The 24,199-nt window shown below is 44.3% G+C and overlaps 1 long non-coding RNA gene across 1 annotated transcript in view; it reads right to left on the reverse strand.

The window, feature by feature from the left end:
* The window catches only part of LOC138657810 (uncharacterized), a 438,853-nt gene that overhangs the window by 162,666 nt on the left and 251,988 nt on the right, over positions 1-24,199 (reverse strand). Inside the window, exon 6 of the long non-coding RNA XR_011317198.1 lies at positions 4,769-4,811. This is a non-coding gene — a long non-coding RNA (uncharacterized lncRNA). The remainder of the gene's footprint in view (positions 1-4,768; positions 4,812-24,199) is intronic.

The following is a 24,199-nucleotide window of genomic DNA, read 5'->3' on the forward strand; positions in this document are numbered from 1 at the left end:
ATAAGGAGAAACGATACCCCTTAGACCCTAGTCCAGAGCCTCTCACCTAGCCAAATCAGTTCTCATGCTTCGCACTGACGAGGGCCAACAGCCCGAAACACCGTGTCTGCGAATTGAGATATTGATTTGGCTTTTATCCTAAGTCATATTGCACGACTCGTTAAAGGGTTGATTGTGACTTGTAGGATCGCTACTTCCAACAGGTGGCGCTATAGAGTTTAAGTCCTCTTTTTCTCAGAAGAGGCAATTTGCATACAGCAAATGCATGAGAGGACAGGTGCTGACAACAGAAACTACCTACACAAAGAAGAAGTATGCCGGACAAGAAGGGTTTCATTTATTTCCAATACCTGTATATTGGCAGTGTATATGCATGTGTGTGTTTATACATCTGTGAAATGTTTGCATGAGTGTACAGTGTATACAGTTATATGAAAAAGTTTGGGCACCCCTATTAATCTTAAGCTTAATGTTTTGTAAAAATAGTTTTTTTTGCAACAGCTATTTCAGTTTCATATATCTAATAACTGTTGGACACAGTACTGTTTCTGCCTTGAAATGAGGTTTATTGTACTAACAGAAAATGTGCAATCTGAATTCAAACTAAATTTGACAGGTGCATAACTATGGGCACCAGAAAAGTGACATTAATATTTAGTAGATCCTCCTTTTGCAAAAATAACAGCCTCTAGTCACTTCCTGTAGCTTTTAATGAGTTCCTGGATCCTGGATGAAGGTATTTTTGACCATTCCTCTTTACAAAACAATTCCAGTTCAGTTAAGTTTGATGGTCGCCGAGCATGGACAGCCCTCTTCAAATGATCCCACAGATGTTCAATGATATTCAGGTCTGGGGACTGGGATGGCCATTCCAGAACAGTGTAATTGTTCCTCTGTATGAATGCCTGAGTAGATTTGGAGCGGTGTTTTGGATCATTATCTTGCTGAAAGATCCATCCCCTGCGTAACTTCAACTTTGTCACTGATTCATGAACATTATTGTCAAGAATCTGCTGATACTGAGAGGAATCCATGCGTCCCTCAACTTTAACAAGATTCCCAGTGCTGGCATTGGCCACACAGCCCCAAAGCATCGTGGAACCTCCACCAAATTTTACCGTGGGTAGCAAGTGTTTTTCTTGGAATGCGGTGTTTTTTTGGCCGCCATGTGTAACACCTTTTTGTATGACCAAACAACTCAATCTTGATTTCATCAGTCCACAGGACCTTCTTCCAAAAAGAAATTGGCTTCTCCAAATGTGCTTTTGCATACCTCAGCCGACTCTGTTTATGGCGTGCTTGCAGAAACGGCTTCTTTTGCATCACTCTCCCATACAGCTTCTCCTTGTGCAAAGTGCGTTGTATAGTTGACCGATGCACAGTGACACCATCTGCAGCAAGTTGATGCTGAAGCTCTATGGAGGTGGTCTGAGGATTGTCCTTGACTGATCTCACCATTCTTCTTCTCTGCCTTTCTGATGTTTTTCTTGGCCTGCCACTTCTGGCCTTAACAAGAACTGTACCTGTGTTCTTCCATTTCCTTACTATGTTCCTCACAGTGGAAATTGACAGGTTAAATCTCTGAGACAGCTATTTGTATCCTTCCCCTGAACAACTATGTTGACTTTGTTTTCAGATCATTAGACAGTTGTTTTGAGGAGCCCATGATGCCACTCTTCAGAGGAGATTAAAACAGGAGAACAACTTGCAAGTGGCCACTTTAAGTAGCTTTTCTCATGATTGCATACACCTGGCTATGAAGTTCAAAGCTCAATGAGGTTAGAAAACCAAAAAAAGTGCTTTAGTAAGTCAGTAAAAAGTAGGTAGGAGTATTTAAAACAAGAAAATGATAAGGGTGCTCATACTTATGCACCTGTCAAATTTTGTTTGAATGCAGATTGCACATTTTCTGTTAGTACAATAAACCTCATTTCAAGGCAGAAACATTACTGTGTCCAACAGTTATTAGATATATGAAACTGAAATAGCTGTTGCAAAAAAAAACAATTTTTATAAAACATTAAGCTTAAGATTAATAGGGGTGCCCAAACTTTTTCATATAACTGTAAAAGAGCTGTATGCAAACATGTGCATTGCGTGTGTATGTATACTGTCTGTGTGCAACCTGCCTGCGTATAAGCTGTCTGTCTATGTGCAACCTGCGCTGCGTACACGCTGTCTGTGCGCAGCCTGCCTGTGTACATGCTTTGTCTGTGCATAGTTTGCCTGTGTGCAGGCTGTCTGTGAGCAGCCTGCTTGTGTGCACACTCTCTGTCTATGCGCAGCCTGCCTGTGCACTGTCTGTGCGCAGCCACTGTCTGTCTGTGCATACATGCTGTGTGTACACATGTGCGCAGAGTGTTTGTGCGTGTGTGTATTGTGAGGTAGTGAACCCTGATACAGCTAGGAGGCGCTGTTTGTGCTCTCCAGAATGCGCATGGAGGTGTAGTGAGGCCATGAGGGCGTATTGCAGTCACAGGTGTAACTATGATTAGAATGGTGAAGCAGTGACTGATTAAAAAGCCCTGTAGTAGAGGGGGAGGTGTGTCAGTGTTGTTCTTGGAAGCAGACAGAGCAGTTTTCTGCCGAGCACTCCCTGTGTGAAGCAACACAAGGGCAAGAGACTGACACCCTGCGTCTTGGGCTGTCTTATGTATACTCGGCTGCGTGCGTACAGAGACTTGGTACCGGCGTGCGGTCGCCCAGGGAAACTGGACAAAGGGAAGTCCGGCCTATTTATGGACTGCAAACTAAGCAAGCTTTGTTTGAACTTGCTTGGGTCACTACCGTTTTACTGCGTACGATGCTATATGTACATATACTGTATATGGTGCAGCTCTCAATCTGCGAATGCACCCCCTTTGGCGGCCACTTTCCCAAAGTCCACCGCATTGGAAACCAAGGAAGTGGGGGGGGGGGGGGGGTCCGGGTGACATTTTTTTGAAATCTCAAGGCCCACTGCATTCTCGTACTGCAGAACACCCCCTCCTCCCACCTTGGGACCCACAGCATCTCCCCACACCTGCAGCCGCCAGCTTTCTGCAGCATCGATCCTGCTACTTGGGACCTTGCTCCACCATCTCGGCACCCCCAGGTAAGTTACTGTAAAAGCGGACTATAAGACGCCCCACCATTTTATTAAAAAAATGTTTCCTATTTTCCTCCCCAAAATATGGGGTTTGTCTTCTAATCCGCAAAATACAGTGTGTGTGCCTGTGTGTGTGTATATCAAATTCGGCACGAACGTTGTACATTTGTATTTGTGTTCCCAACCTTTTTTTCCCCTTAAAAATCGACAAAAGTCAGCTAAAGTTCGGTAAATTACCAAGTTCACTAGGGGCTCTTTCAGACGTCAGTGTTTCCGGTAGCAACACAGGCCGCAAAGCGTCAAATATGAACCCCACTTGCCACCGCCACAGGGTAAGTGGGAAGAGTTGGGCAAAACGCCAGAATTGGCACATCTAATTGATGCACCTTTTCTGGAGCGGCTGCAGGTTGCAATTTTTAGGCAGAGGGGGGCCAATATGCATGGCCCCTTACCAGCCCCCAGCTGTCAACTTTTGCTTGGCTGGTTGTCAAAAATGGGGAGACCCCACAACGATTTTTTTTAAATTATTTATTTAAATATTTAAAAAAACAGCATGGTGACCCCTCTATTCTTGATAACCAGCCTTGCTAACGCTGACAGCTGAGGGTTGCAGCCTGGCTGGTTATCAAAAACACAGGGGAACCCATGTAAATTTAAAAAAAAAATCATTTATTTATAGCAAATTTGATTGGCCAATTAATGTCACTTTTCCTGGTGCCTGCCAGTAATTTGAGCTGTTTTAGCAGTTTTTTGGCCCCCTTGAAGTTGTCTATGCGTTTGGTTTTGCATCCCATTGAAGTCACTGGGCTTCGAATATGTTCGGTGAACATGAGAACCTTGAAATGTTGCTCATCTCTACTAGCAACCAGCCTGGAATGGTGGGCATGTCTCATTAGAACACAGCATGGTTACAAGAATCCTGTCCGCCTTGTATGGGCAGTATCTGCATTGCTCGCCGGCAAGTCTCTGCTACTGTGCAGTGACTCACCATGCCAGCGTAGAAGATCAATGCAGACACTGCCCATACAAGGGCGGACAGGGTTTGTATATTACCTATGTGAACAGGGTTCAGAGAGGAAAAGTCCATGTGGACATGCTGAGTGGAACAGCTTTTGTGCAGATAACCCAAGAGGAGTGGTGGGAATCACCACTCTGATATGGGAATACCTTGACGTTTGGTGGAGCAGCTTAGTATACATTTTTTGCAAAAAACGTATCAACCAAATACCCTGTTTTTTACATCTTTTTACTAGCACTTGCGGATTACTGTGATTTTTTGAAACTGAGTGTTTTTGGTTTTACTATGCTCTTTTGTGTCTTCAAGTTTCTTGGTGGTGTGTGAGCATGTTCCTACAGACTTGTACACTGTGCAAGTAGCCCATGTGTTCCTGTTTCCATAATTAATCTCCTTACTGTAGTATGTGTGAAGATGATAGGTCCTCTTTAAGATTGAATTTTCTTTATTATTCTATCACTTTGAAATGAAAGTTACATTCATCACTAACTAATAAGAACGTCATATTTAGAGAAGTATGCTCACATTGCAGTTACTTCTAGCACCACTGCAGCCAGCTAAAATCATAGATGCATTCTCTGATACAAATGTACAGATTAGATTTCAAGCAATGAGACATTTTTTCTTTATAAGGAAGTCAGTGTTTTAATTTCCGCTTGCCTTACCTGGTCATCTGTCCATATTGATGAAAGTTGTGTTGAGGAGTAACTGGAATACAAAATGGTTAGGTAAAGTTATGTCTATTTTCCACCATTTAAAAAAAAAATCCTCATTTCACTCATTGAATGTTTTGATTGAAGTAATCACATGATATGCTCCTTATGATGTTATTCCATTTAGGGCTCATACCCATATGTGAGAATAAAAGGTCTAATTTCAGGACCGAAAAAACGGACGAGTGACGTCAGCGCATCCTCCCAGCCTGACCTGCAATGAACTCGGCAGCGTGGAAAAACGAACTGTCACTTCCCCACGCTCAACACTTCACCTCGGGTCAGGCTGGGAGGCTACGCTGACGTCACTGATGCTGACGCCGGCAGCTTCTCATTCATTCCTCAGTGGTTTACAGCCGGGGCGGTAGCATTAGCACCGCTCCCGATTGTAAACAATATATCCCCCAGATATGGATTACACGGTGGGACTGACTGTACACCTGACAGGTATGGGTTTATTGTTGGTTTTTAATTTTTTATTTATTACAGGAGACCGAAGGCATCGCTTGGATTAGCAGAAGAATAAAGATAGCAAAACTGTGTGTTCTTTCATTTCATTAACCCCTTAGTGACAGAGCCAATTTGGTACTTAATGACTGAGCCAATTTTAACAATTCTGACCACTGTCAATTTATGAGGTTATAACTCTGGAACACTTTAACGGATCCCGCTGATTCAGAGAATGTTTTTTCGTGACATATTGTACTTCATGTTAGTGGTAACATTTCTTCGATATTACTTGCGATTATTTATGAAAAAAATGGAAATATGGCGAAAATTTTTAAAATTTTGCAATTTTCAAACTTTGTATTTTTATGCCCTTAAATCAGGGAGATATGTCACAAAAAATAGTTAATAAATAACATTTCCCACATGTCTACTTTACATCAGCACAATTTTGGAAACAAATTTTTTTTTGTTAGGGAGTTATAAGGGTTAAAAGTTGACCAGCAATTTCTCATTTTTACAACATTTTTTTTAGGGACCACATCACATTTGAAGTCATTCTGAGGGGTCTATATGATAGAAAATAAGCAAGTGTGACATCATTCTAAAAACTGCACCCCTCAAGGTGCTCAAAACCACATTCAAGAAGTTTATTAACCCTTTACGTGCTTCACAGGAACTGAAACAACGTGGAAGGAAAAAATGAACATTTAACTATTTTTTGCAAACATTTTACTTCCGAACCATTTTTTTAAATATTTTGACAAGTGTAAAAACAGAAATTTAACCATAAATTTTGTTGTGCAATTTCTCCTGAATACGCCGATACCCCATATGTGGGGGTAAACCACTGTTTGGGCGCACCGCAGAGCTTGGAAGAGAAGGAGCACCGTTTGACTTTTTCAATGCAGAATTGGCTGGAATTGAGATCAGATGCCATGTCACGTTTAGAGAGCCCCTGATGTGCCTAAACAGTGGAAACGCTCCACAAGTGACACCATTTTGGAAACTAGAACCCTTAAGGAACTTATCTAGATGTGTGGTGAGCACTTTGAACCCCCAAGTTCTTCACAGAAGTTTATAATGTAGAGCCATGAAAATAAAAAATCGCATTTGTTTACACAAAAATGATCTTTTTGCCCACACATTTTTATTTTCAGAAGGGTAACAGGAGAAATTAGACCACAAAAATTGTTGTGCAATTTCTCCTGAGTACGTCAATGCCCCATATGTGGGGGTAAACCACTGTTTGGGCGCACCGCAGAGCTTGGAAGAGAAGGAGTGCTGTTTTACTTTTTCAATGTAGAATTGGCTGGAATTGAGATCGGACGCCATGTCGCGTTTGGAGAGCCCCTGATGTGCCTAAACAGTAGAAGCCCCCCACAAGTGACCTTATTTTGGAAACTAGACCCCTTAAGGAACTTATCTAGATGTGTTGTGAGCACTTTAAACCCCCAAGTGCTTCACAGAAATTTATAAAGTAGAGCCGTGAAAATAAAAAATCCTGTTTTTTTTTCCTCAAAAATGATTTTTTAGCCTGCAATTTTTTTATTTTCTCAAGGGTAACAGGAGACATTGGACCCCAAAATCTGTTGAGCAGTTTGTCCTGAGTATGCTGATACCCCATATGTGGGGGGAAGGGCACTGTTTGGGCACCCATCGGGGCTCGGAAGGGAAGGAGCGCCACTTGGAATGCAGACTTTGATGGGATGGTCTGCGGGCGTCATGTTGCATTTGCAGAGCTCCTGATGTACCTAAACAGTGGAAACCCCCCACAAGTGACCCCATTTTGGAAACTAGACCCCCAAAGAGCATAATCTAGATGTGTGGTGAGCACTATGAATCCCCAACTGCTTCACAGAAGTTTATAATGTAGAGCCATGAAAATAAAAAAAATCATATTTTTTCCACAAAAATGATCTTTTCACCCCCAAATTTTTACTTTCACAAGGGTAACAGGAGAAATTGGACCCCAAAATATATTGTGCAATTTATGCTGAGTAGGCTGATACCCCACATGTGGGGGGTACCACTGTTTGGGCGCATGGCAGAGCTCGGAAGGGAAGGAGCGCCGTTTTGGAATGTAGACTTTGATAGAATGGTCTGCGGGCGTTATGCATTTGCAGAACCCCTGATGTACCTAAACAGTAGAAACCCCCCACAAGTGACCCCATTTTGGAAACTAGACCCCCCAAGGAAATTATCCAGATGTGTGGTGAGAACTTTGAATGCCCGAGTGCTTCACAGAAGTTTATAATGCAGAGTCGTGAAAATAAAAAATATTTTTTTTCCACAAAAAAGATTTTTTAGCCCCCAAGTTTTTATTTTCACAAGGGTAACAAGAGAAATTGGACCCCAAAAGTTGTTGTCCAATTTATCTTGAGTATGCTGGTACCCCATGTGTGGGGGGGATCACTGTTTGGGCGCACGACAGAGCTCGGAAGGGAACGAGCGCCGTTTTGGAATGCAGACTATGTGGGGGTAAACCACTGTTTGGGCGCACAGCAGAGCTCAGAAGGGAGGGAGCACCATTTGACTTTTTGAGCGCAAAATTGGCTGTCGTGTTTGGTAACCCCCTGATGTACCTAAACAGTGGAAACCCCCCAATTCTAACTCCAACCCTAACCCCAACACACCCCTAACCCTAATCCCAACCCGATCCATAATCCTAATCACAACTGTAACGATAATCACAACCCTAACCCCAAAACATCCCTAATGTCAACCCTAACCATAACCCTAATCAAAACCCTAAATCCAACACACCCCTAATCCTAATCTCAACCCTAACCTCAAACCTAACCCTAATCCCAATACACATCTAACCCTAATCCCAACCCTAACCTTAACCCTAAACCCAAACCTAATCCTAATGCCAACAATAACCCTAATACCAACCCTAATCCAAACCCTAACCCTAATCCCAACTCTAACCCTAACTTTAGCCGCAACCCTAGCCCTAACTTTAGCCCCAACCGTAACCCTAACTTTAGCCCAACCGTAGCCCTAACCCTAAATTTAGCCCCAACCCTAACTTTAGCCCCAACCCTAACCCTAGCCCAACACTAACCCTAGCCCTAACTTTAGCTCCAACCCTAACCCTAGCCCTAAGGCTACTTTCACACTTGCGTTGTGTGGCATCTGTCGCAATCCGTCGTTTTGGACAAAAAATGGATCGTGCAAATGTGCCCGCAGGATGCGTTTTTTGCCCACAGGCTTGTATTGCCGACGGATCGCAACGGATGGCCACAAGTCGTGTCTGTCGTGCACTGGATCCGTTGTGTTTTGGCGGACCATCGTCACAAAAAAGTTCAATGTAACGTTTTTTGTACATCGCGTCCGCCATTTCCGACTGTGCATGTGTGGCCGTAACTCCGCCCCCTCCTCCCCAGGACATAGACTGGGCAGCGGATGCGTTGAAAAACTGCATCCGCTGCCCACACTGTGCACAATTTTCACAATGTGCGTCGGTATGTCGGGCCGACGCATTGCGATGGCCCTGTACCGACGCAAGTGTGAAAGAAGCCTATCCCTAGCCATAACCCTAAATTTAGCCCCAACTCTAACCCTAACCCTCAATTTAGCCCCAACCCTATCCCTAACTCTAAATTTAGCCCCAACCCTAACCCTAACCCTAAATGTAGCCCCAACCCTAACCCTAAATTTAGCCCCAACCCTTACCCTAATTTTAGCCCCAACTCCTCCAGCTGCCCGCCGGCAGATCATGGCGGGCACACTGCGCATGCGCCTGCCATTTTCTTACTGGATGAAGAAGGCGGTGGGCAGGAGGGGACACAGGAGGACCCAGGGACACCGGTAAGTTTAGCAGGGTCCCCGAATCCCCCTATTTCTCTGTCCTCTGATGTGCAGTACCCCGAAACACAGTGTCTGCAAATTGAGATTCTGGTTTGGCTATTATCCTAAGTCATGTGACAAGGCTCGTTAAAGGGTCGACATTGACTGTTAGGATTTCTACTTCCAATAGGTGGCACTAGAGTTCTAGTCCTCTTCCTCTCTGAAGAGACAATTTGCATATTTCCCAGAAGAGCATTGCGGCTTTAAGTCTCCTCACCTCGACATGCTTATCATGTCACTCTGCGCGAGGAGAAATGATACTTCTTTGATCCCGGTCAGACGCCTCTCAATCAGCCAAACTAGATCTCCACTTTGCACTGATGAGGGGCAGTACCCCGAAACAGTGTCTGCAAAATGAGATTCTTGTTTGGCTATTATCCTAAGTCATGTGACAAGGCTCGTTAAAGGGTCGACATTAACTGTTAGGATTGCTACTTACAATAGATGGCACTAGAGTTCTAGTCCTCTTCCTCTCTGAAGAGACAATTTGCATATTTCCCAGAGGAGCATTGCGGCTTTAAGTCTGATCACCTCAACATGCTTATCATGTCACTCTCCACGAGGAGAAACGATACTTCTTGAACTTCCTAACAAAAAAATTGTTTCACAAATGATGCCGATGTAAAGTAGACATGTGATAAATGTTATTTATTAGCTATTTTGTGTGGTATAACTCTGGTTTAATGGCATAAAAACTAAAAGTTTAAAAAAAAGTTTCCAAAATTTCAATATCTTTGCAACTAAACACAAAAAATAGAGACCAAAATTTACCACTAAAATTTACCACTAACATTAAATACAATATGTCACAAAAAAAAACTGTCTCAAAATCACTGGTACAGTGCTTTGCGAAAGTATTTGGCTCCCTGGAACTTTTCAACCTTTTCCCACATATCATGCTTCAAACATAAAGATACCAAATGAAAATTTTTGTTGAAGAATCAACAACAAGTGAAATACAATTGTGAAGTTGAATGATATTTTACATTTTTATGGAAATTCCAAAACTGAAAAGTTGGGCGTGCAATATTCTTCGGCCCCTTTAACTTAATACTTTGTTGCGCCACCTTCTGCTGCGATTACAGCTGCAAGCCGCTTGGGGTATGTCTCAGTTTTGTACAACCAGAGACTGAAATTCTTGCCCATTCTTCCTTGGCAAACAGCTCGAACTCAGCGAGGTTTCACAGAGATCGTTTGTGAACAGCAGTTTTCAGCTCTTTCCACAGATTCTCGATTGGATTGAGGTCTGGACTTTGACTTGGACATTCTAACATCTGTATACGTTTATTTGTGAACCATTCCATTGTAGATTTTGCTTTATTTTTGGAATCATTGTCTTGTTGGAAGACAAATCTCTGTCCCAGTCTCAGGTCTTTTGCAAACTCCAACAGGTTTTCTTCAAGAATGGTCCTGTATTTGGCTCCATCCATCTTCCCATCAATTTTAACCATCTTCCCTGTCCCTGCTGAAGAAAAGCAGGACCAAACCACGATGCTGCCACCACCATGTTTGACAGTGGGCATGGTGTGTCCAGGGTGATGAGCGGTGCTGCCTTTACGCCAAACAAATCGTTTGGCATTGTTGCCAAAATGTTCGATATTGGTTTCATCTGACCAGAGCACCTTCTTCCACATGTTTGGTGTGTCTCCCAGGTGGCTTGTTGCAAACTTTAAACAAAACTTATTATGGATATCTTTGAGAAATGGCTTTCTTGCCACTCTTCCATAAAGGCCAGATTTGTGCAGTGTACGACTGATTATTGTCCTATGGACAGATTGTCCCACCTCAGCTGTAGATCTCTGCAGTTCATCCAGAGTGATCATAGGCCTCTTGGCTGCATCTCTGATCAGTCTTTCTCCTTGTTTGAGATGAAAGTTTAGAGGGACAGCCGGATCTTGGTAGATTTGCAGTGGTATGATACTTCCTCCATTTCAATATGATCACTTGCACAGTGCTCCTTGGGATGTTTAAAGTTTTGGAAATCCTTTAGTATCCAAATCCATCTTTAAACTTCTCCACAACAGTATCACGGACCTGCCTGTTGTGTTCTTTGGTCTTCATGATGCTCTCTGTGCTTCAAACAGAACCCTGAGACTATCGCAGAGCAGGTGCATTTATACGGAGACTTGATTACACACAGGTGGATTATATTTATCATCATTAGGTATTTAGGACAACATTGGATAATTCAGAGATCCACAATGAACTTCTGGAGTGAGTTTGCTGCACTGAAAGTAAAGGGGCCGAATAATATTGCACTCCCCACTTTTCAGGTTTTGAATTTCCACAAAAATTTTAAATAACCAATAAATATCATTCAAATTCACATTTGTCTTCCACTTGTTGTTGACTCTTCACCAAAAATGTACATTTGGTATCTTTATGTTTGAAGCATGATACGTGGGAAAAGGTTGAAAAGTTCCAGGGAGCCGAATACTTTCACAAGGCACTGTAGGTATGGATCTGGACAATGTATGTTGGATGAGGCCTTGGTCCTGGACAAACCTAGCGCCAACCAAATTAAACCCCATCCCACTGTCCAGGAAACGTCCACCTTATTTTCACCCACGTACAGTACAGACCAAAAGTTTGGACACACCTTCTCATTTAAAGATTTTTCTGTATTTTCATGACTATGAAAACTGTACATTCACACTGAAGGCATCAAAACTATGAATTAACACATGTGGAATTATGTACTTAACAAAAAGGTGTGAAACAACTGAAATTACGTCTTATATTCTAGGTTCTTCAAAGTAGCCACCTTTTGCTTTGATGACTGCTTTGCACACTCTTGGCATTCTCTTGATGAGCTTCAATAGGTAGTCACCGGGAATGGTCTTCCAACAATCTTGAAGGAGTTCCCAAAGATGCTTAGCACTTGTTGGCCCTTTTGCCTTCACTCTGCGGTCCACCTCACCCCAAACCATCTTGATTGTGTTCAGGTCTGGTGACGGTGGAGGCCAGATCATCTGGTGTAGCACCCCATCACTCTCCTTCTTGGTCAAATAGCCCTTGCACAGCCTGGAGGTGTGTTTGGGGTCATTGTCCTGTTGAAAAATAAATGATGGTCCAACTAAACGCAAACCGGATGGAATAGCATGCCACTGCAAGATGCTGTGGTAGCCATGCTGGGCAAATCCAGTGGGCAAATCCGCCACCATTTGAAGAAACTGGATAATATCTTAATCGCCCAGACAATTTTTAGCAAACCAAGTAGAATATGCTATTATCTATACTTTTGCTTGTAAGCCTGTAATAGTGACTTGTAAGCTGATATGTCATATAACAGTGTGTGTGCTTGTCTTTGATGCCTAGTGATGTTTGCTGATACGCTAAGCATGCATTGTATTATGGAGCTAGTTTCTTGACTTTGAAAGCAGAGAGGGAAAAACTATGCAAATAGATTAAATAAGTAATGCTACTTGATCATACCACCTTTGTTCCCTTTATCTTGATGCTGGACTGGAGGACACTGTGTAAGTCTAAACATAGGTTATATGCGTCTGTATAAAGAGACTCAGAGAGACGGGGGAGAGAGACAGCCAGAGATTCTGCCAAGACATATACACCCAAAGGACCAGAGACAGGACAGCAGCCAATATCATGGCACCATCACAAGGTACACGGATGTATCATTCTACAGGAAACAACCTAGGGGTTTTCGGCTTTGGGTGGAAGAATACAGATCTGCTCCATTGACCATCGCTAGACCATGGATACGTTTGGAGAAAGCCAGATTTGGGACCCGCTGGTCGCTTGACTCCATGGAAATGTTTGGATAAGCCAGGTTGTGACTCTCGTGTCAATTAGCCTTGTATTTTGCATGGACACAATGGACTGTCATCTTCCTATGCTTGACATTACCTCCTCTCTGTGTGGGTACTACAGGTGGGGTGGCCGACTCTGGGAGCTCTGATGTAACATCTGCCATTATCCTGGTGTGTCAGCGGAAGGGTGAGACTGTAGTTTGCACCATCTTGAGTATTTGATGGGACGGCTCTATGTGTTATATGCCAGGTTTGTGGTTCAATAAAGCATTGCCACACTGTTTTACCCTCACTATGTGTTGTCTGAGTAGCATTATGCCCACATTAATTGGAAGTTAGGCGAGGCGATTTCTGGTTCATGTGGTTCCAGCTAGTGGACCTGGGCGCCCGCCGATCCCCTGTATCTCCACACACCTCCAAACTGAGCTGCTGCAATTGCCCTGTCAGAACTGAGATTGGATCCATCATGGATCAGAGTTAATGTCATGACACAGCTGTCGAGTGACCTGGGACCAGGGGCTCCTTTCCTGGCACTAACACTAGGGGCACCCTAGCTCACCCTGTTCCCCGGGATACTTGCCTTATCTCCTACGTTAGCCCTTCGTCTGTCCCCTTCCCCCACCCAGGGAAGAGGGGGCCCTATTGTGCATCGCAGTACACCAACCCGACAAACAGAGCAAGAATACAAGAGGAAACTGAAAACTCCATACACACAAAATATTCACTCACATATCACAGAGGAATCCACCAGGGTGTGCAAGAAAGGGAAGAAAGCAAAACAGGAAAGGATAAGGGACTATCAAGCAAACAAACGAAACAACAGAGGCTTATAACTCCTCCAGATCTCCTTCTCATACCAACTTCTCTCCCTCTATTTATTATGAAGCAAGAGCTAACTCTGTCAAGGACTAGGTAATAGAGCCCAGATTTTATAGGGAAAAGGAGTGGCTAATAAAGCACAGCTGAACACAGGGATTTCCAACATGGCCAATTAATCCCTTTTGTGCTGGAAGAAATAAACACGTTTAATAAACTGGAGAAGTGCTTCTTCTCAGCGGCGGAGTAGGAGCAACCAGACGATGGGATCTTCTGGCTCCGCTGCGGCAACCCCTTGACATGGTGGCTCTGACAGCAATGGGTCATTGCACAATTGATCTACAATTTACCCGATATTATAAATTTATACACATCTATTTTTTGTGATATATGTCGCGCTGCTGATCATGCCTCCTACGTGCTTTTAAAAAAGATATTGCCAACTATGTCATGTTATACAGCTCTGGCAAAAATTAAGAGACCACTGCACAGTTTTATAAAAATCAGCTTCTTAACATGTCTGACAGCCATTCCATTCCAGTGTCAGTTGAATTCCAACCAGAGTACATATTATTTAACTTAATGTGCTTCTGATTAGGTGATCACCTGAACCAAATCTTATTTAACAAAGGAAAGTATAAAAAACACTGCTGTGGTGTTTACAATCCTCTTGCAACAGGACAAGCTGGATGGCAAAACAAGTGCTAGTAAAATCCCAAAAGTAATAGGAATGAAAAAATAACTTTTAACCATGCCAAAGGAGTTGAAAATAAAAGTCTTGAGTGAGGAAAAGAAGGGCTCAATTCTGGCGTTACTAGCAGAGGGATACTGTGAGTGTCATGTTGCCTCCATCCTTAAAATTTCTAAGACGGCAGTCCATTACAACTAGGTCAAGCAGCACGCTTGGGGACAACAAAGCTACAGACCGGCAAAGGGCGAAAATGACACTCCACTGACCGGGATTACCATCATTTTATTCGAATGTCACTCAGCAACAGCAGGATGACATCAAGTGACCTACAAAAGGAATGGCAAATGGCAGCTGGGGTGAAGTGCATGGAAAGAACAGTTCGTAACAGGCTCCTAGAGGCAGGACTCAAGTCAAGTAAAGCTAGAAAAAAAAGCCTTTATCAATGAGAAGCAAAGGAGAGCCAGGCTGAAATTTGCCAAATATCATAAGGATTGGACCATGGAGGACTGGAGTAAGGTAATCTTATCTGATGAGTCTAATTTTCAGCTTTGCCTAACACCTGGTCATTTAATGGTTAGACGGAGACCTGGAGAGGCGTACAAGCCACACTGTCATGCACCCACTGTGAAATTTGGTGGACGATTGGTGATTATCTGGGGATGCTTCAGCAAGGCTGGGATTGGGCAGGTTGCTCTTTGCGAAAGACGTATGAATCAAGCCACATACAAGGTTATCCTGGAAAAAACAGTTGATTCCTTCTGCTTAGGCAATGTTCCCCAACTGGTTTTTCCAGCAGGACAATGCACCATGTCACACAGCTAAGTCAATCAAGGCATGGATGTCATGGTCTGCATTAAGTTTTGTCTAGTGCCTCTGAGGTTGATCCTTTTGGCCTCCCTCTGGCTTTGGAAGGGCTTTAAATAGCCTCTCTTGGGCTGTCCGTTTGTCAGTGATACTCCTGCCCTCGGCTGAGTTAGTTGACCCTTGAGAGCTTGTGCCTTGTGCATGCTTCTGTGTGATCCCCCTGTTTCTGACCTGGTTTGTTCACATTTTGCTCTTGTCTGCTGATTCTGTACCTTTTGTTGTTCGCTTGGTATTGACTCCTGCTTTGTTTTGAGACTGCCTATTTTGCCTGTTCTCCTGGTATCTCCATCGCTCTCTCGGTACCTGACTCTCAGCTTTGACCTGACCATTCTCTTTTCTCTTGTTCTGATTCCCCACTGACCTCTCGGCATTGACCTCGGTTCGCCTGACCTCCCATCGGCCCTGCCGGTCCCCGCCGCTCTCCGGTAGCTCACTGGTTGGCTCTTGACTCTCCCTCAACAGTCACGTGTCACAGGTCCTGCACGCCAGCAGTCACGCTCATCCCGGCAAACCCTCTGTGCACTGAACCAGGTAACCCAGTACCCAGGTGGGACACGTGTACTGATCTGACCTGTGCAACAGTCACGGTGTTCCTGATAGTGGATCTCCAGACCTGAACCCCATTGAAAACCTCTGGAATGTAATCAAGAGGAAGATGGATAGTCACAAGCCATCAAACAAAGTAGAACTGCTTACATTTTGTATCAGGAATGGCATAAGTTCACCCAAAAGCAGTGTGAAAGACTGGTGGAAAGTATGCCAAGACGCAAGAAAGCCGTGATTAAAAATCATGGTTATTCCACAAAATATTGATTTATGAACTATTTCCTGAGTTAAAACATTAGTATTGTTGTTTCTAAATGATTATGAACTTGTTTTTTTTTTTGCATTATTTGAGGTCTGCAAGCAATGCATTTTTTTGTTATTTTGACCATTTCTCATTTTCAGAAAATCAATACAAAATTTATTGGTGGAACTATGGAGACATGTTGTCAGTAGTTTATAGAATAAAAGAACAATTTACATTTGGTCAGTGGTCTCTTAATTTTTGCCAAGCTGTATACGGTATATATCTGTCTGCCATATATATGTTCCATCTAAACTGACAGTGCTACTTACGTGTCATATGAAAGATATTGCCAATTATGTCATGTCATATACATTTACCTGTTATATATGTGCTGCATATCGACACATTCTCTGAGATGTATATATATTGTTGACTTCCTGATAACATATGGCGGGCCCTTTATATAGCTATCTCCATTTATACAGCTATCCCCATCAGTAATCAGTACACTACACACTCGATGCGATACTCTCATCGCTGCGGCCAGTACGCATGCGTACCCTGTCTCCGCCATCTTCGCTGACGTTCTGGGTTTCATGTAATATTTAGTGTTGAATCACGTGGGACCCCACATGTTTCTGGCATCACTCGAACCATGATGCAAATGCTGGCGGGCATCGCGGTAACTACGGCAACGCATCGTCACTTCCGGTCCTCGGCTAACAACACTTCCGGTACATATTGTTTTTAAACTCTGTCTGTGCGCTATGTTTCGTGACCCCTGACGAAAGCTCTGATCCAAAACGCGATTTGGGGCGGACGCCCTGATTCTATGAACCCATGCTGGTGCAGTCCCTTCAGGTAATAGGACACTTTACCAGTACAATTCTGGTGCCCCTTTACTTTGGATTCCTTATCTGAACTAGCCACCTTTATATGGATATTATCCTATGGCTATGTGCACATGATGCGGATTTGCTGCGGATCCGCAGCAGATTTTGCCGCGCAGAAACGCTGCAGTTCCGCACTGTGATTTACAGTACAATGTAAATCAATGGGTAAAAAAAAAAGTTGTGCAGATGGTGCGGAAAAATCAGTGCGGAAAGCTTTGCGGATTTAAAAGAAGTGCATGTCACTTCTTTTGTGTGGATCTGCAGCGTTTCTGTACCCCTCCATGATAGAAACCCGCAGTGGCAAAAACTGCGGTAAATCCGCACAAAACGCGCATCAATTCTGCACAAAATCCACATAAAAACCGCGGCAAATCCGCAGCTGCGGATTCTGCCAGGAGATGCGAATTTTGTGCAGAAAATTCTGCACCACATTTCCTACGTGTGCACATAGCCTGTTAAGTCTGACTTCAGCTTCAACTTTAGGGTACATATTATCTTATCAGTACCTATTCCTGACTCCATATTGCAGGGCATTCCCTATAGGTCCTCTATCCCTGTATTAGTTGTATATAGTTATTATTCCATCTATACCTACCACCAAGGGATTTTGCATTTAATATACAGTGGGTACAGAAAGTATTCAGACCCCTTTACATTTTTTACTCTTTATTTCATTGCAGCCATTTGGTAAATTAAAAAAAGTTTATTTTTTTCTCATTATTGTACACTCCGCACTTCATCTTGACTGGAAAAAAACAAATGTAGAAATTTTTGCAAATTTATTAAAAAAGGAAAACTGAAATATCACATGAGTCTTCTTGGGAATGATGCAACAAGTTTTTCACACCTGGATTTGGGGATCCTCTACCATTCTTCCTTGCAGATCCTCTCCAGTTCCATCAGGTTGGAGGGTGAATGTTCTTCTTTACCTCTCTCACCAAGGCTCTTCTCCCATGATTGCTCAGTTTGGCTGGATGGCCAGGTCTAGGAAGATGTTTGCTGGTCCCAAACTTCTTCCATTTAAGGATTATGGAGGCCACTGTGCTCTTAGGAACCTTGAGTACTGCAGAAATTCTTTTGTAACCTCGGCCAGATCTGTCCCTTGCCACAATTCTGTCTCTGAGCTCCTTGGCCAGTTCCTTTGACCTCATGATTCTCATATGGTTTGACATGCACTGTGAGCTGTAATGTCTTATATAGACAGATGTGTGCCTTTCCAAATCAAGTCCTATCAGATTAATTAAACACAGCTGGACTCCAATGAAGGAGTAGAACCATGTCAAGGAGGATCACAAGGAAATGGACAGCATGTAACTTAAATATGAGTGTCTGAGCAAAGGGTCTGAATACTTATGACCATGAGATATTTCAGTTTTTCCGTTTCAACCCCTTTCTGACATCGGACGTACTATCCCGTCGAGGTGATATGGGCCCGTATGACCACCAACGGGATAGTACGTCATTACTGATCTGACTATCGCAGCTGACATCCGGCACTATGTGCCAGGAGCGGTCGCGGACAGCACGGCAAATTAATCCTGACACACTGTGATCAAGCATGGCACGGCATGGGAAAGCATCCCTTCCCTGAGACCCTCAGAGCAATGCGATGTGATCGTGTTGCTCAGAGGTTCTCTTACCTCCTCCTTCCAAGCGCTGATCTGACACAGTGCACAGCAAAGAGTCAGATCAGAGATCTGACCCTATATAGTCATGTCCCCCCCCCCCCCCCCCCGGGACAAAGTAAAAAAGTAAAAAAAAAAAATATTTACACGTGTAAAAAAAAAAAAAATCCTAAATAAAGAAAAATATATATATATTGTTTCAATAAATACATTTCTTTATCTGAATAAAAAAAAACAATAAAAGTACACATATTTAGTATCGCCGCGTCCGTAACGACCCGACCTATAAAACTGTCCACTAGTTAGCCCCTTCAGTGATTCACCGTAAAAAAGAAAATAAAAAACGACACTTTATTATCATACTGCCAAACAAAAAGTGGAATAACACGCGATCAAAAAGACCAATAGAAATAACCATGGTACCGCTGAAATGTCATCTTGTCTCGCAAAAAGCGAGCCGCCATACAGCATCATCAACAAAAAGATACAAAAGTTATAGTCCTCAGAATAAAGTGATGCAAAAATAATTATTTTATATATAAAAGTTTTTAGTGTATAAAAGCGCCAAAACATAAAAAAAATAAATGAGGTATCGCTGTAATCGTACTGACCCGAAGAATAAAACTGCTTTAGCAATTTTATTAAATGTGGAATGGTACAAGTGCCCCCCCAAGGGAAATTCATGAATAGCTGGTTTTTGTTCATTTTACCTCACAAAAATCGGAATAAAAAGCGATCAATAAATGTCACGTGCCTGAAAATGGTACCAATAAAAACGTCAACTTGTCCCGCAAAACACAAGACCTCACTGACTCTGAACCAAAATATGGAAAAATTATAGCTCTCAAAATGTGGAGACGCAAAAACTATTTTTTGCAATAAAAAGCGTCTTTTAGTGTGTGACGGCTGCCAATCATAAAAATCCGCCAAAAAATGTTATAAAAGTAAATCAAATCCCACTTCATCACCCCCTTAGTAAGGGTTGGGGCTAAAGTTAGGGTTAGGGTTAGGGCTAAAGTTAGGGTTAGGATTACATTTTCGGTTGGGATTAGGGTTGGGATTAGGGGTGTGGCTAGGGTTATAGTTGGGTTTAGGGTTAGGGGTGTGTATAGGTTAGGGTTTCAGTTAGAATTGGGGGATTTCCACTGTTTAGGCACATCAGGGGCTCTCCAAACGCGACATGGCGTCCGATCTCAATTCCAGCCAATTCTGCGTTGAAAAATTAAAACAGTGCTCCTTCCCTTCCAAGCTCTCCCGTGCGCCAAAACAGGGGTTTACCCCAACATATGGGGTATCAGCGTACTCAGGACAAATTGGACAACAACTTTTCAGGTCCAATTTCTCCTGTTACCCTTGGGAAAATACAAAACCGGGGGTTAAAAAATAATATTTGTGGAAAAAAAAGAGATTTTTTATTTTCACGGCTCTGTGTTATAAACTGTAGTGAAACACTTGGGGGTTCAAAGTTCTCACAACACATCTAGATAAGTTCCTTAGGGGGTCTTCTTTCCAAAATGGTGTCACTTGTGGGGGGTTTCAATGTTTAGGCACGTCAGGGGCACTCCAAACGCGACATGGCATCCCATCTCAATTCCAGTCAATTTTGCATTGAAAAGTCAAATGGCGCTCCTTCCCTTCCGAGCTCTGCCATGCGCCCAAACAGTGGTTTACCCCCACATATGGGGTATCAGAATACTCAGGACTAATTGCACAACAACTTTTGGGGTCCAGCTTCTTCTGCTACCCTTTGGAAAATAAAAAAATGGGGGCCAAATGATAACTTTTGTGAAAAAATATGATTTTCTATTTTTACGGCTCTACATTCTAAACTTCTGTGAAGCACTTGGTGGGTCAAAGTGCTCACTACACATCTACACTCTGTGTAGAATTATTAGGCAAGTTGGTATTTTGATCACATGATACTTTTTATACTTGTTGTCCTACTCCAAGCTGCTCAGGCTTGAGAGCCAACTACCAATTAAGTAAATCAGGTGATGTGCATCTCTGTAATGAGGAGGCGTGTGCATAATTATTAGGCAACTTCCTTTCCTTTGACAAAATGGGCAGAAGAGAGATTTGACGGGCTCTGAAAAGTCCAAAATTGTGAGATGTCTTGCAGAGGGATGCAGCAGTCTTGAAATTGCCAAACTTTTGAAACGTGATCACAGAACAATCAATCGTTTTATGGCAAATAGCCAACAGGGTCGCAAGAAGCGTGTTGGGCAAAAAAGGTGAAAAATAACTGCCCATGAATTGAGGAAAATCAAGCGTGTTAGGAGTCGAGTTTCCTCTGCTGCACAGGGGGAATCTCGATCCGTGTCTGCTGCGGTCTCCCATTCGGTATCGACCGCAGTGGGCTCTGCTCAGCGGAGACGTCGCTCCCAGCGTCTCGCTGGGGCTGATTCGGTGCATAGGGTCACTACTGCCTTTTCTGGCTTTCCTATGGTACCCTGCATTGATCTGCGGCGAGCGAGCCTCTCTGGGACTAGGTCCTTGTTTACTCACACTGAGCATGCCCAGGGCAGGGTCTCCCATTGGAGGTCGAGGGCCACATGTTCGGTCACATGCTCAGGTGCTGCAGTACATTCCATTGGTCCTTCTGGAAGGTCCTGAAAGGGCAAAACATGATCAGGTACTGTAGCACTTTCCATTGGTCCTTCCGGAAGGTCCTGAAAGGGCAAAAACTTCAGTAGCAGCTTCCTGTGCTGCAACTATATAAACTGCGCATGACCGCACGGCCATGCGCTAGTATCGTCTTATGCTATATGCTTTGCGCCAATGTGGTCATGTGTGTGAATGTGTTCAGGGACCCGGCTGAAATAAGCCCCTAGAATGCTGGCACCTCCGGCGAGGAGATTGTGTTTAAGTGTGTTCAGGGACCCGGCTGAAATAAGCCCCTAGAATGCTGGCATCTCCGGCGAGGAGTTTTGTATGCATGCATGACCACTCACTGCTCACATCTGGGTAGTTGGCCTGTGCCTCTGTGAAAGTCTAACAGGGCACAGAGCTTTCCTCTCGCGGTTACTCTGTGAAGCTAACAGAGTTGGTATATACCGCCATATAGAGCCGCCATTATTTAGCAGCAGGTGCTTTCCTGCACGGTGGATCCCGGGTTGCGAACGCACCAATTCCATTTAATAAATTATATATTTGGTGCGTTCCGCCAACCCTAACAGTATACTAGCGCCAGGATCTGGCTAAGTAATGGCAGATGAACAGCGATTGCAGGGGTACATCCAGCTGCTGGAGGGCCGGTTGGCGTCTCTTGAGCGTGCAACCTCGGCGGTGGATGTTACCGCAATAGCTGTTCAGGCTGCTAGCGTGGCTGCAGCAGCTTTACCCACTGCCACCTCTGTTCCGACTCTATCTCACCTTCCTTTGCCTGAGAGATACTCTGGGGACAGTAAGTCCTGTAGGGGTTTCGTGAGCCAATGTGGTATACACCTCGAGCTTCTGGCTGCACGTTTCCCTACTGAGCGGGCAAAGGTGGGATTCATAATCTCTCACCTGTCGGACAGAGCGTTGGAGTGGGCTACGCCGCTGTGGGAGCGCAACGATCATGTGGTGCGGAGTGTTCCTAGGTTTCTGGACACTCTGAAACAGGTCTTTTTAGGACCTCAAGTCACCCATGATACAGCGCTCCAACTGCTGGCTTTGACTCAGGGTTCAACCATGGTCAGCCATTTTGCTGTTCACTTCCGGACATTAGCGCCTGAGTTGGAATGGCCAGATAAAACCCTCATTCCCGTATTTTGGAGGGGGCTGGCTGACCATGTGAAGGACGCTTTGGCCACTAGGGAGATTCCCGCCACACTGGAGGAGCTCATAGCCGTATCTACTCGTATTGACCTCCATTTTAACGAGCGGAGCTTGGAGCGAGCCCAGTGTAGGCAGAGGTTTCGGCTGGCTCCCACCTTCGCCAAACCTTTGGAATCTCCAGTCCAGGCATCCGAGTCACATGAGGCCTTAGAGGTGACACGAGCGGGATCCAAGTCTCAGTCTGCCCGTGCACATAAGGTCCGTCATGTTTGCCAGCAGTCAGGAAACCTTGCCTCCAAGGGTCCTCAGCGGTCGGGGAAACATCAGCGTCTAGTGGCAGTTGGAGGAGGTACACTAGACACGGCGACGTTTGCCTCAAAGTTGTCCTTCAAGGGGACAATTACCATAGGCCCATCCACTCTTATGGTCGAGCTATGCGTGGATTCTGGGGCAGAGGGTAACTTTATGTCTTCCGCTTTTGCCCAGCGTCACGCAATACCCTTGGTGATGCTCGCCAAGCCGGTAACCGTTCGAGTGGTAAATGGGTCAACACTACCTTCACAGATTACCCACCAAACCATTCCTTTCACGCTATCTGTGTCTCCATCACATCAGGAGATAATCTCCCTATTAGTCATTCCTGAGGGAATTGATGAGGTCCTGTTGGGGATACCATGGCTTCGCTACCATTCTCCTCATATTGAGTGGTCCTCTGGGAGAATTTTGGGTTGGAGTAAATCTTGCGAGGGTAGATGTCTGAGGGAGTGCGTTCAGGTTGCTACTACACAGGTACCCGCAGATCTTTCCTCTCTCCCCAAGCACTATTGGCCCTATGCAGACGTGTTCTCCAAAAGAGCTGCGGAGACCCTTCCGCCTCACCGCCCCTATGACTGTCCTATTGACCTCTTGCCTGGTGCTGAGCCTCCCCGGGGTCGAGTCTATCCGTTATCTCTCCCGGAGACGGAGGCAATGTCCCAGTACATCCAGGAGAATCTGGCAAGAGGATTCATTAGGAAGTCAGTGTCACCGGCAGGGGCAGGGTTCTTCTTCGTACAGAAGAAGACTGGAGACTTACGTCCATGCATAGACTACAGGGGTCTTAACGCCATCACCGTTAAGAACAAGTACCCACTACCCCTGATATCTGAGCTGTTTGATAGGCTACGGGGAGCGAGGGTATTTACAAAATTAGATCTGCGGGGTGCTTACAACCTGATTCGCATCCGTGAGGGGGATGAATGGAAGACGGCTTTTAACACCAGGGATGGGCACTATGAATATCTGGTGATGCCCTTCGGGCTCTGTAATGCCCCAGCCGTTTTCCAAGACTTTGTGAACGACATCTTCCGGGATATGCTCACCACCTCGGTCGTAGTCTATCTGGATGATATTCTCATCTTCTCTCCAGATATTGACTCCCATCGGAGAGATGTTCGCAAAGTCTTCGACCTCTTACGGGCAAATTCCCTCTACGCCAAGTTGGAGAAGTGTGTGTTTGAGCAGGAGTCCTTGCCTTTCCTTGGTTATATCATCTCTGCCCAGGGTTTGGCTATGGATCCTGCCAAGCTACAGGCTGTAATGGACTGGCAGGAACCCCATTCTCTTAAAGCGGTGCAGCGCTTTATGGGGTTCATTAATTACTATCACCAGTTCATTCCACACTTCTCAACTTTGGTAGCTCCCTTGGTTGCCCTCACCAAGAAGGGAGCAAATCCCAAGTTGTGGTCAGAGGAGGTCTCCAAAGCCTTTCTCTCGATCAAGTCACACTTCGCTAGCGCTCCCATCCTACATCGCCCCGATGTTGATAAGCCATTTATCTTGGAGGTGGATGCCTCATCCGTTGGTGCTGGAGCAGTCCTTTTCCAAAAGGATG

This window comes from Ranitomeya imitator, chromosome 1 (genome assembly GCF_032444005.1).
Source record: "Ranitomeya imitator isolate aRanImi1 chromosome 1, aRanImi1.pri, whole genome shotgun sequence".
Lineage (NCBI taxonomy): Eukaryota > Metazoa > Chordata > Amphibia > Anura > Dendrobatidae > Ranitomeya > Ranitomeya imitator.